Source organism: Triturus cristatus, chromosome 1_2 (genome assembly GCF_964204655.1).
Source record: "Triturus cristatus chromosome 1_2, aTriCri1.1, whole genome shotgun sequence".
Classification (NCBI taxonomy): Eukaryota; Metazoa; Chordata; class Amphibia; order Caudata; family Salamandridae; genus Triturus; species Triturus cristatus.
Window position 1 is genome coordinate 136,272,046 of NC_140580.1, and position 12,928 is coordinate 136,284,973.

Genomic DNA, 12,928 nt, shown 5'->3' on the forward strand with positions numbered 1-12,928 from the left:
GGGTGGGAGGCAGAGGGCGTGCCTTGCAGAGGGGTCTGGACTGCATGATGACCCCCACCTGGCACGCTCATAGATGTGTACCAGGATAGCATCGGAGGATTTGGCCAGGTAGTGGGGATCCTCAAGGACATGCAACACGAGCAGGTCGCCCACCATGCCCGCATGGAGGCCAAGTGGGATGCCCTTACTGAGGTGCATCGGGACATACTCCAATGCCTCCGCCAGATCAACACCAACCTGTCCACACCTCCCTGTGTGGCCACAACATCTGTCGCAACACCATCTGCCAGCGCCACAGGGAGGGAGGAGGACTCTGGCGGAGAGTCCCCTGCACCGCAGAGGTCTGCACCTGAGGATCCCCCCCGGAAGAAGAGGAGTCATCCTAAGAAGGACATGTGAGAGGCAGATGTCCCAACACATCCCCCAGGGACTCTAAACCTGTTCTGGACAATGTTCTTTGTGCGCAACCCGTTCACCTTGTCCAATCGCACACAACTCGCCCACATGACATGGAGGGTTCATGTTGGGCCAATGTAGCAGATGACTGTGGACTTTACTCTGGACATTTCAGCTACCAGCACTTCCAACTCTAATGTGAACTTTGGATTCCAAAAACAATGTACAGCACCCACCATCCTGTGCACTTCCCTCACACATGTTTGAAAATAAACTCACCAGTACACCATACTTGCCTCTGTTGTGATTCCAACTTGTCATGTTCAGGGAGTTGTCGATCTGCTACACAACACAGTGCATGCCAAATACTACAACACTGTGACCAACGTATGGTGAGTCATGGTGATGTGACACATGTGAGGGAGACACACCACTATGGCACCACAACACATACTCACCATGGCCGTGTTACTCATCCCACACAATGATGTTGATCTGAAACACATTGGCATGCACAGACACAACACCAACCCCAGTCAGTGGTAACAAGTCCACAGGTGAGGTAAGCAGGTGTCACTCAGATGTGGGAAGACAGACAACTCACATAACAAAGCGTAGCACAGGTTCATTACACATCAGCAACACGTTTATTCCACAATAGTTGCACGGTAATACTACGTAACAGTGGACACACGCTCACAAAGTGTTTGAGAATTGAAGTCCAGGGATGTGTGGTACATCAGTTGATGGTAATTGACAACCTCACTGTTGACCAAACAACAGGCAAAGTACCCTGGAAAGGACAGACACAAGACACAGTCAAAAGCACAGCAGAACAGGAGAGAAATGCAATACACATGCACAAAACATGTCGCAAGAAACCTACACAAAAACAAGTTAGCAGTACTACCCTATTGTGGAGTACACACCACCTGAATGGACACATCACTGCACGCATCCAGTCAAGTGGCACACAGACACACTCAGACAGCAACAGAGCTGCCACAACACATTCCAGGCTACCTCCATACATTCACATAACAAAACTTGAAACTCACATTCAGCTGAAGAAGTTGTTGATGAGCTGTGAGCGGACGTCACCCTCATCCTCATCATCACTTTCATCTTGGCCCAGCCCGGGATCCTCCATAGGTGCCGGCGGTTGGTCATCGTCATCCTGGATGAGAGGCACCTCCTTCCGCACTGCCATGTTGTGTAGCATGCAGCATACAAGGATTATTTTGCACACCTTTGCATTCTCATATGGGAGGGCCCCTCTGGTCTTGTCCAGGCAGTGAAAGCGGCTTTTAAGTAGGCCAAATGTCCGCTCAATCACCCTCCTGCTCCGACCATGTGCCTCATTGTAGCGCAGCTCGGCTGGTGTCACAGGGTTCCTGAGGGGTGTCAGCAACCATGGCATGTTGGCGTATCCGGAGTCACCTACACACACAAAAATGAACAAGTGGCTGAGTTTTGTAGGAGTGCGGAATACAACATTGACAAAGACACACAATGAGAAACAGTCAGTACACACCAACAAGCCAGGCATGCTGAGCTGCCATCTGTGACATCAGCATTGCAATGCAACTACTCCTTATAATGTAGGCATCGTGCGCAGAACCAGGGAACCGTGCACACACATGTGTGATAGACATGTCAGCAAGACATACCACCAGAGCATTGATGGAGTGGTAGTGCTTCCTGTTCCGGTATGCCTGCTCATGTGCGTGTGGTGGTATCAGGGCCACATGTGTCCCATCAATAGATCCGATGACGTTCGGCATCCTCCCCAGTGTATAAAAGGCATTCTTTATCTCAGGGAGTTCAGCTGTGTTTTTAACTGTTACCCCCACCTACCTGAACATTTGGCTTCTCAGAAACAGCGCTACTCGCTGCAACGACTCCCTTCCTTCAGCCGCCATTCCCGAGGGCGAGGCGAGACACGCCCCCTCGGCTGGCCACGCCCCCCGCCAAACATACAAATAGAGCGCGCCAACGCTAGGTGCCGCATTCACGATTGGCTCCTGAGGCGAAAAGCCGGGAGCGGGGACAAATTACTTTTAAAATCATTGTGATGTGATACTGTGTTTTTAACTGTTACCCCCACCTACCTGAACATTTGGCTTCTCAGAAACAGCGCTACTCGCTGCAACGACTCCCTTCCTTCGGCCGCCATTCCCGAGGGCGAGGCGAGACACACCCCCTCGGCTGGCCACGCCCCCTCCAACCCCCCGACCCATCGGCATAAAGCATGTGTCTTGGTAGGAAGCGCAGCGGACGAGCGCAGCGGGCGCGACGTTTGCGCGCCGAAGGCGCGCCTAAGGCAAGCCCGTCTGCGCCCGTCCGCGGCCGGACGGGGCTAGGGGCACGACTCCATTCCAATTTTATCTCCTACTCCTCTGTGGAGCTTATCACCCTCCAGGGCCACTTGCCACTCTCGGACTCTGTCCGCAGGCATATTACTTCTCTAGGGATTGCACCCTCTCCCACTCCTACTCTGCCGTTCTCTCCGCCCGTCTGTTTCCCGCAATGCCCTCTCCCACCCGGTCCTTCCCCTCCCACCCCGTCACTATCCATCCTCTTGTTTAACACCAGGTCTGCGGTCAAGCACCATCATGAGCTCTTTGTCTTGCTTGATTCTGAAAAGCCTGACTTACTGCTCTTGACCGAAACCTGGTTCTGTGACTCTTCCCTGCCTGTTCTCTTGGCTACCCTCCCCCCCTCCTATGTGGCCTTACGCGCTGACCGCCCAGCAGGTAGGGTTGGCGGTGGAGTAGCGATCATTGTTCGGTCGGAACTAAATTTTCAACCCATCCCCTCTCCCCCCATCTCCTCCACTGAATTCCTCACTGTTCGTTCCCTCGCCCTCTCCTCTCCTATCACCTGTCTCCTAATGTACCGTCCTCCCCAGTCTTTGCCTCTATTCTTGCCGGCTTTTCAAGACCTTTTGGCCAACATGGTGGTCAATTATGCCTCGGTCTTGGTATTAGGGGATTTCAACTACTGGCCCTCGGACCCTTCTGAGTGTACAGCCTCGAAAGAATTCACAGAGACTCTCACATCTTTAAATTTCACACCACACATCTCTGTCCCCACTCACTCTCACGGTCACACTCTTGACCAGGTCTGGTCTCTTAATCTTCCAGTTTCCCCGGTGACGGTCTCCCCCTGTCCCTGGTCCGACCATGCCCTTATTTCCTTCTCCGTCTCTCTCAACCCGATATCCAAAGTCCCCCACGCTAAAAACACCTGGGCGCGGAATTGGAATAGAGTTGATTTTCCCACTCTTATGTCTCACCTTCAGAATTCTACCCCGTCCCTCTCCGATCTCTCGTCCGACTCCCAAGCCAACACTATCAATACCTGGCTGGCTAGAGGTTGTGACTCAGTGGCTCCCCTGCGCCGCATCTCCGTCCGGCGACCAAAGGAGTCTAACAGGTGGTTTAATGACCACCTAAAAGAACTAAAGCTGTCCGCTCGACAGGCAGAAAGGCACTGGAGGAAAAATTATTGTCCCTCACTCAAATCCCTTTATCTGAAATCACTCGCCGACTATAAGATCGCAATCATTTCCGCCAAAACCTCCTATTTCTCAACCAAAATAATGTCTGCCGAAAACAAACCTAGGGAGATCTTCAGCATAGTGCAGGACTTGGCTTACTCCGACAAGGCTTCACCTCAAATCCCCCCATCCCAGCCCCTTTGTAATCAACTAAACACTTACTTCCTCGATAAGATCGCTACCATCAAAGCCAACATCCCCCCCCCCTCATCAGCCTATGTCGACCCCTCTCCTCCTACTGTTCAAAACCTTCTCACCTCCATCCTCCCCATCACTGAAGAGGTATTCCTAGACTTACTCCCCAAAGTAAAGTCAGGATCTCCGGCAGACATCTGTCCGGCGCGAATTCTCCAACGAATCTACTCCTCTTGTCCTGAACCCCCCATTACCTTTCTTAACAGCTCCCTAGCGCAGGGAGTAGTGACCCCTACGCTCAAATCAGCCACCATAGTGCCCATCCTAAAAAAACCTGGCGCTGACCCATCCATCTCAGCCAACTACCGCCCCATCTCCCTGCTGCCCTACTTGGGCAAGGTGCTGGAACGTTATGTCACCACGGTACTCAGCACCCATGTAGAGGCCAATGGGGGATTGGCTTCCCGCCAGGCTGGCTTTCGACCTAGGCACTCGACTGAATCAGTCGTGGTATCAGTCCTGGACAACCTCAGGAAGGGTATGGATTATAACAAACACCAGGCCCTGGTACTCCTCGATCTCTCGGCCGCATTTGACACGGTAGACCACACCATCTTACTGTCCCGTGTCAAGGCGGCTGGAATTGAGGGAGCAGCCCTGGTGTGGCTTTCCTCCTTCCTGAGGGACCGCACTCAGGCGGTCCGGCTCGGAGATTTTACAACCATTCCACTCCCCGTCACGTGTGGTGTCCCCCAGGGTTCTTCCTTGTCCCCCCTACTATTCAATCTCTACATCTTCCCCCTCATCTTCGCTCTTCAACAGCTGGAGGTCACCGTGTTTAACTACGCGGATGACCTCCAGCTCATCTTTGATCTATCCTCTTCTCCCCTCTCTGTTTCCAGCTTCCAGTACACCATGACATTTATCAGGGACTGGATGAACCATAACCATCTCAAGTTGAATCCAGACAAAACCGAGTTGGTTCTTACCGGAGGTTCTTCCAGTCCCTGGAATTCTCTCTTCTGGCCCCCTACCCTTGGTCCTGCCCCCACTCTTTCTACCACGGTCAAAACTCTGGGGGTTAAAATGAATAATCAGCTTACCCTCCACTCTCAAATCAGCTCCGTAGTCTCCTCCTGCTTCCTCACTCTCCGAACTATCCGCACTGTCGCTCGCTTCTTCTCCCCCCAGACACTCAAAATGATCATGGCCGCTCTAGTCATATCACGACTGGACTACGCCAACGCCCTCTACAACGGCATACCAGCAAACAGCCTAAGGAGGCTACAGGTGGTCCAAAACCAAGCCGCCCGACTGGTTTTTGGTCTCCCACGCTACCACCACTCCACACCCCTCCTCAGGGAGCTTCATTGGCTCCCGATAAAGGAACGTTCTCTGTTCAAAACCGCCTGCATGGTTTTCCAGGCTCGTCAAGGCACCGCACCTGCTTTCATCTCCTCACTAATAACAGAATACGTTCCCTCTAGACAACTTCGTTCCTCTTCCAAGTCCCTTCTCCAAATCCCACGGTTCAGACGCAAAAAGTGGGGTGGGTCCAACTTTTCCACCTTGGCCCCCACTTTCTGGAACTCCCTTCCAGACCACCTACGTGCGTCTACCCACTATCTATCCTTCCGTAAGGATCTAAAAACGTTTCTTTTTAATCAGGCATTCCCTGTGTAAACCCCCTCTCCGGCCCAATCCCGGGCTCCCTTCTGTCTCTGTAGCCAATCCCCTCCACTATCGCCAAGAAACCGTTCGGTGCACGCTGCGCTTTATAAATGTTTTAAATTAGAAATTAGAAATTAGCTGGGCTAGGGAACTTGATGTAAAGGTCTAGGAAATGCAACATCCCCTCCAAGACATCGTGTAGCACCCGACTAAACATTGTTTGCAACATACCACCAGTAATAGCCACAGTGTACTGGAAGATACCAGTAGCAAAGAAGTGCAGGGCTGCCATCACCTTCACCTCTGGGGTCAGTGTTGTAGGGGATGTCCGGCCAGGTAGCAGATGTGGCGCCAACTGCTCCGCCAACTCCTCAATCAGTGGCCTGGTGAAGCGGTACCGTGTGATGCAGTCGCGTTCCTGCATGGTTGCAAGGTCTGGGAACGGTCGATGGACAGCTGGTGCCCTGCAGTACAGAGATGCACAAAGGAAGATTGTCAGTTCATCCACCCATGTGGCCATGACCAGGCTCAATCGCACATGATAGATCATGACATTACACAATGTACTGAGATGTGTGCTGTTGTGCATGGACACATATGTCACCTACATGACCACCATCTCACATCTCAATTCCACTTGTCCACATGAGTCCCATGTTGTGCAATGGTCAATCATCTGGCTGTATCACCCAACCTATGTACTGCTGCAACGTTCCAAATACACACCACAGTGACTAGTGAGGCCTGATGTCTTCCAGGCATCACAGATCTTTGCCATGCAGAAACCCAGGGTCCCTGTATCGCCACATCGACACTGGCATGGACATAGCGTATCACGTACACACCACAAGGCAAGCGTAAGTCCCACAGGTAGTGGCCACTGTTGTTCCTGCCGGTCCTACATGTACGTCTCTTAGACACACACACACCATCAAGGTTGATGCATATACCAAATGGATGTGGAGATTGGCACCCATTGGGCACATTTGATCACTCACATCTGAGACACAACATGCACACAGACTGTGGGTGCACATCAGTATTGAGGCTACAGGTCTCACTGTGATGTACATGCCATCACCCCCTGGACTCAGGGTGTATGTGCAATGCCCCAAACATATCCAACATGAAACTGTGTCCGTGACTCATGCCCATTACTGTACAATTGCACATCACAGTGGTAATGTGCACAACACACAAAGGATTCTGCCCCCATGTACACGTGCACAGCCTGGGAGTGGCTGCACAAAAGTGCCACCCAACAAACCATATGTGCCCCCCCCAAACACCCAGGGAATGCAGCCTTACATGCCATGGAACACTGTGCGGCCAATGCTGTAGTGTGGTAGTTGTGCACAGGTGTCCCTGACCAGTAAATGTGTGTTGCATCCGTAGAATAGTCACACCAATGAGGTCCAACGCGGGTGACAATGCGTACGCATTGCACGGTTCATGACCGAGCCGTGCGTATGCTTTGTCATTGAATGCAATGAGGTCTGACGCGGGTGACAATGCGTACGCATTGCCCGGTTCATGACCAAGCCATGCGTACGCTTTGTCATTGAATGCAATGAGGTGCGACGCGGGTGACAATGCGTATGCATTGCACGGTTCATGACCGAGCCGTGTGTACGCTTTGTAATTGAATGCAATGAGGTCCGACGCGGGTGACTATCATGCATACGCGTCGGGCAGGCATGGTCCGAGACAGGCGTACGCCTTGGCCATTGAATCGTATGGAGACGGGTGCATATGTATTTCCAAAATACGTGTTGTACAGTCAGTTGAACGAGCCGGGCGCACCCATTGGCTCTGGACTGTCATGGAGACGGATGCGGATTCAAAACTTGTACGAGTTGTGCACTGGAAATTCAGTTGGATGCCTACAACAATGTTGCAATTTCAAGTGTTTCATGAAGGTGAAGATTTGAACGATGCGGAAGGCGTGTGCGAGTCTTACATTTAAATGGATTGGCCAGATTCATAGAATGCAACCGTGTTGGACCTATCACTTTAGACACATGGCACAGATTCTGCCTCTGCAGCACAGATATAAGGATGGCTGGCCCCAGGGAGCTCACTTGCCTGAACTACATGCTACTGGACCACATCCCTGCTACCACTGCTGCTGTCTCTGCATCCTCTGGCTCCTGCTATGGCACGTACTCTGGAGAGAGCCCCAGCCTTCACTGAGGAGGAGAACCAGGCCCTGCTTGACGGGCTCCTTCCACAGTACAGCAAGCTCTATGGGAAACCAGGGGAGCAGGTGAGTGTGCAGTCCACTGCCTTCCTAATTATGCATGTTGTCTGACTAGCAGGACTAGCAGTGTGTACACCAGTGGCAAGCATTCTCACTGACTACTTTCATGACCCAAAGTGTGTAGGTACATGTAATGAACAGGTGTCCTGCTGCTAAAGTACATTAGTGCAAGCTTAAACTATCCAGGCATTGTTAACATGTCAGACATGTGATTTTTCCTTCCCCATGGTTGCACTACCTGTGTAACTCATTTCCCTTTGTGATGATGACATGTACATCCAAATGTGTGCTGCACAAATCTGGGGCATGTGTGTTAATGTACTTTTCACTTTGTCATCCTCACAGGTTGATGCCCACCAGAAGCAGGAGATATGGCTGACCATCGCCCGGGCTGTTCGTTCGGTGGGAGTCTACAAGCGCTGGATCCGCAACTGCCAGAAGAGGTGGCAGGACCTTCGGGGCTGGACCCGGAGGATAGCTAGAGTCCAGCTGAAGCTGTCACCTCCGTGCAGGAGGGGCGGACACCGGACCCTGACCCCCCACATGCTCCGGATCCTGGCGGTGGTCTTCCCGGACCTGGATAGGCAGCTGAAGGCCAGACAGCAGCAGGAAGGGGGTAAGTCCATGCCTAATCTGTGTAATATGTCTGACATGCCAATTGCAGTCTTTTGGCCTGGTCACACTTCCACATTACGTAGGTCTTGTAGTCCAATACTCAGGTCCCTCAATTGTGTGATGCACCCTCCTCATCTGTTCCACAGGTGTGGCCCCTACAGTCTGTTGCTTGTGTCACTAGGGCACTGTGTCCCAGCAGTCAGCTATGCTTTATCTACCGGACAGCATCTGTTTCCGTGACTCTGGTGTGTGTTTCATGGGTGGGTCAATTGTTTACTCAATGCCTGAGATCTGACATGTGATCTGTGTGTGCCCATGAGATGTGTTCCAATTGCTGGTCTGACTCGCCACATGTGGCTGGGGTATTCCAAACAAACCCATGCAGCAGGGGACTCCAATTTTGGGGCCTCAGGAGTATGTACATCAAGTATGTCACACTGGCTTAGCCACCTGACTACTGTCCAGGGCCAAACACTGTTTCATGTAGACCTGGCCAGTCTCGGCTCCTCAAGGGCATTTAGAAACACTCTGTAATCCCACTCCTGTGTATCAAATAACAGGTTGTGCTTAGTGACATGTGCCCTCAGGTGTCTGCCTCTGTGTCATTAGAGTGTGGCTTGTTATTACGTACAACTGGGGTGTCCATGATTCAGAGGGTCAGCATGACATCTGAGATGTGACTGTGAGAGACAAGACTTGTGTGACATATAGCCTAGGTGTGTGATCATTTGACAGCGCGCAATGGTGTATGCAACTGTGTCCTTCATGCAGCTGGGTTACATGCATGGCAGACTGTGATGTGTTAATGTACAGAGAGTTGTGTTTGCAGATACTCATATGTCTGATTTGCATGATGTGGGGTCTTCTGGGTCCTGTATATGTTGTTTGCAGGGGATGGGCAAGTGCGCCGGTCATCTGCTGAGTTAGCTTTACCTCTGAGCTAGGATTGTGAGTCAGTGCATATTGTTGTTGTCTGGATGCCCTGCCCCTGTGACAGGAGACAGTGTTGACTGACTTTCTGGGCATCCCAGTGCCATGGCATTTAACTTGCTATGAGTGATCCTGCATTGTGTTCAGGTCATGAGAACATCATAGTGTGTGTTGCTGGCATGCATCACAAGCATGTGAAATGAGTCTCTGCCCATCCCTTCATCCGGACACCTGTACTGAGTCAGTAGCAAGAGATGTGCTGTGTGTATAGTGACATACTCCTACATGTTCACTTGCATGTCCAAATGAGGTGTGGGTGGTGCATGTCGGCACATTGGGGTGTTAGCATCCAACATGCAACAGACATATGTGTGAAAGTCAAGGAGGGATATGTGTGCCATGGTTGAGGTTGAGAATGACAATTGGCTTATTCTAAACAGTGTTGGCACTTTGAGCTGTGTTCAGCTGATGATGCCAGGGCTTGCCCTCTGATGTGATGAACTCACTGTGGTGTGTGCAGTCGGTGCAGGTGACTGATGTTGTTCTCTTACTTACTATTCATATCCAGATACATCCACGGCCACAGGAGGGGACAGCTCCATGGACCAGGAGGAGCCACAGAGCCTGACAGGGACAGAAGGAGAAGAGTCAGGGGGACCCAGTGGCACGGAGGGCGAGTGGAGCCACACAGAGGAGTCGTCAGCACCATCACCCCCAGCTGAGGGCCACAGTAGCTCTGAGGATGACTCCCTTTTGGAGGCGGGTGTCAGCAGCCACCAAACCCCAGCTAGTGAGGCTGTCCCCGCCACCACCACCACCACCACCTTCCCATTGGCTGCCATCCCAGAGGTCCCTGTAGGCTCCCGTGTTCGTGAGCATGTCTCCTTTGTGCCAGGCACCGCACCCCTGGCCCCTGTGTCCCCTGCTGCCCTGAGTGAGGAGTCTGTGGACTTACTTAGACAAATCCATGTAGGGCAGACGTCAATGCTGAAGGTCCTCCATGCACACACAAGTCTGTTGACACAACTGGTGTCGTTCATGGAGAGCATTTCCTCGGACATGTCTGCCCTACAGAGGACCAATCAGTCCATGGCCTTCTCCCTGAGGGCAGCAGTGTCCCTCCTCCAACAGTCCCGCACCCCTCCTACTCCTGCACCACCCACGATTCCTAGCAGCCTACATGTCCCAAGCACACAAACACCCAAACCAAGGTCTAGACGTGCACACAAGCAAATGCAGTGGACTGATGCCACACTCACAAGGGCTGGTTTGCAGACACACACACAGTCATCCACAACCACTCCGCAGTCCTCCGAGACCTCTCCCTCCCAGCCCCCTTCCCTTGCATCAACAGCAACCCCATCTCCCCAGAAGCTCTTCCTCTGTGACCGTGGCCTCTTCCCCACCGACCCAGCAGATCCTGATTACAAGGGGAAGAGGAAGTCCCCACACACAGAGGGGAGTGCCCCTCACACCCAGACACCCTCCCCCAGGTACAGTCAGACTGAGACCCCCACCCGCAAGTCCTCCCGGAGCCGGAAGAGCAAGACCCCCCGCCACCACGCAGCTCCAAGGCAAAGTCTCTATCCTCCATCCCCCAGGCCACCACTCCAGAGGTTCCCCCGCCACTCCCTGCCCTGGGTTCCCCCACCCACAGATACGCCATCCCCAAAATTCTAAGGCCATCCCCCCTACCACTTGCTCCTCCACACCTGGTCAGACGGTTAGTGCCACTGATGTGGGGACCGTGTCCCCCCCTGTTCTGCCAAACTCACCTGCCCTCCATTCCGCTCTCATGGATGTAGGCACTGCAGTGGAGTCCACGACCACCCCGTCTGACTTGGGCACTGCAGTGGGGACCCAATCCACTCCATCTGACCTGCCCACTTGAGTTGTGCCGGCACCCACCCCATCTGACTTGCACCCCACAGTTGTGACAGCACCCACCACTTCAGTCAGCTCCACTGCAGTTGCAAGTGTCTCGCCTGCATCCACCACCTCTTCATTGCCTCCTTCTGCTGCGCCCTGATCCTGTCCCTGCGGTGCCTGGCCTGCCCCCATGTATGCCCCTCCGAGGGGATGACCCCGGTCCTTAGCAGTGCAGGCAAGCAACGTGTGACAGTTGTCACTCTAGTTCACTCCTTGGCATTTGGACATGGACTGGCCATTGGCCTTTTGTTTGAATGGACGTTTAACTTTTAATATGCTGAATAAAGCTTTTTTCTTTATCCTTGTGAACTTGATTTAGCTGTACATTATGTTGATGATGTTTAACATGCCCTTGCTCCTGTAATGCTTGGTTTCCAATGTTGAATACTGATGTGTTGCTGTGAGGTACTCCATGTGGTCCATGAGATATGTATCCTATTCTGTGGGTATCCATGCCATCCTTTGCAGCTACCTGGGTGTGTCATGATCAACTATTTGTGGACATCTCTGTGAACATTTCATTTGCATGGTCACATCTCTGGCTTGCACCCATGCACATATGATGTGCTTCCCATTGTCCAATTTGTCAATTCCACAAACTTTGTGCGCATCACCACTGGACCTACAGGTGTGGGGATCATTGGTATAGGAGCAACTGGGTCCTCTTCGCAACTTGCTAGACATATGTTTTGAGTATGTGCAGATGACTTAGGGGAGACTCACGTATCCAGGCTGTTGTGACCAGAGCCTTCATTGTGTGGCAACTAATGGCTGACTGACCAAGTGTTCTGCAGACATGAGTGAGAGGTGCTGTGAATATGTTTGGCACAGCTGGGCTTCCACAGGAGTTGGGTCCCCTCAAGTAAGTGTGTTGGCCTGTGACATAGCCTGGGCCCATGGTGTGTGTTGTATGAGCATGTGTGTGTGTCCACATCCCTGTTCATACACAGGCAGTGTTCCCTTGATATGTTCCTGTTGTTGATGCTTGCTGAGTGGTACTGGGTTCATCCCACTACTTTGCCATGGGCTACCAGATGTGTGGGGGCATGACACACTACTGTTAATTGGTGTATCATCATTGGGATTTGTCAGTTCTGAGTGGTGATGATGTTGTCAGACACAGATGGGGCTGAGTCAGGGTTCCCCAAGGCACTTGCAAAATCATGTAGTTGTCCCTAGGTGGTACCTTTCAGGGATTGACACATTTGTATGTGTGTGTGACTGCTCCCACTTGTCGGGTTCATGGCTGCAATGTTGGCAGGTGTCAGCATGTGTGCCTTGTGGTTCTCCTTGACGTCTGCATTGTCCTGGGACTGTGGTAGGGATTCTGAAGGTTACCTGAGCTTTGAAGTCATGGCCATGTACCGCATACTGTGCAGTATGTCTGTCATTCCCCAGGGTTGTAAACTGTCCTTGTGTGATGTGTCTGT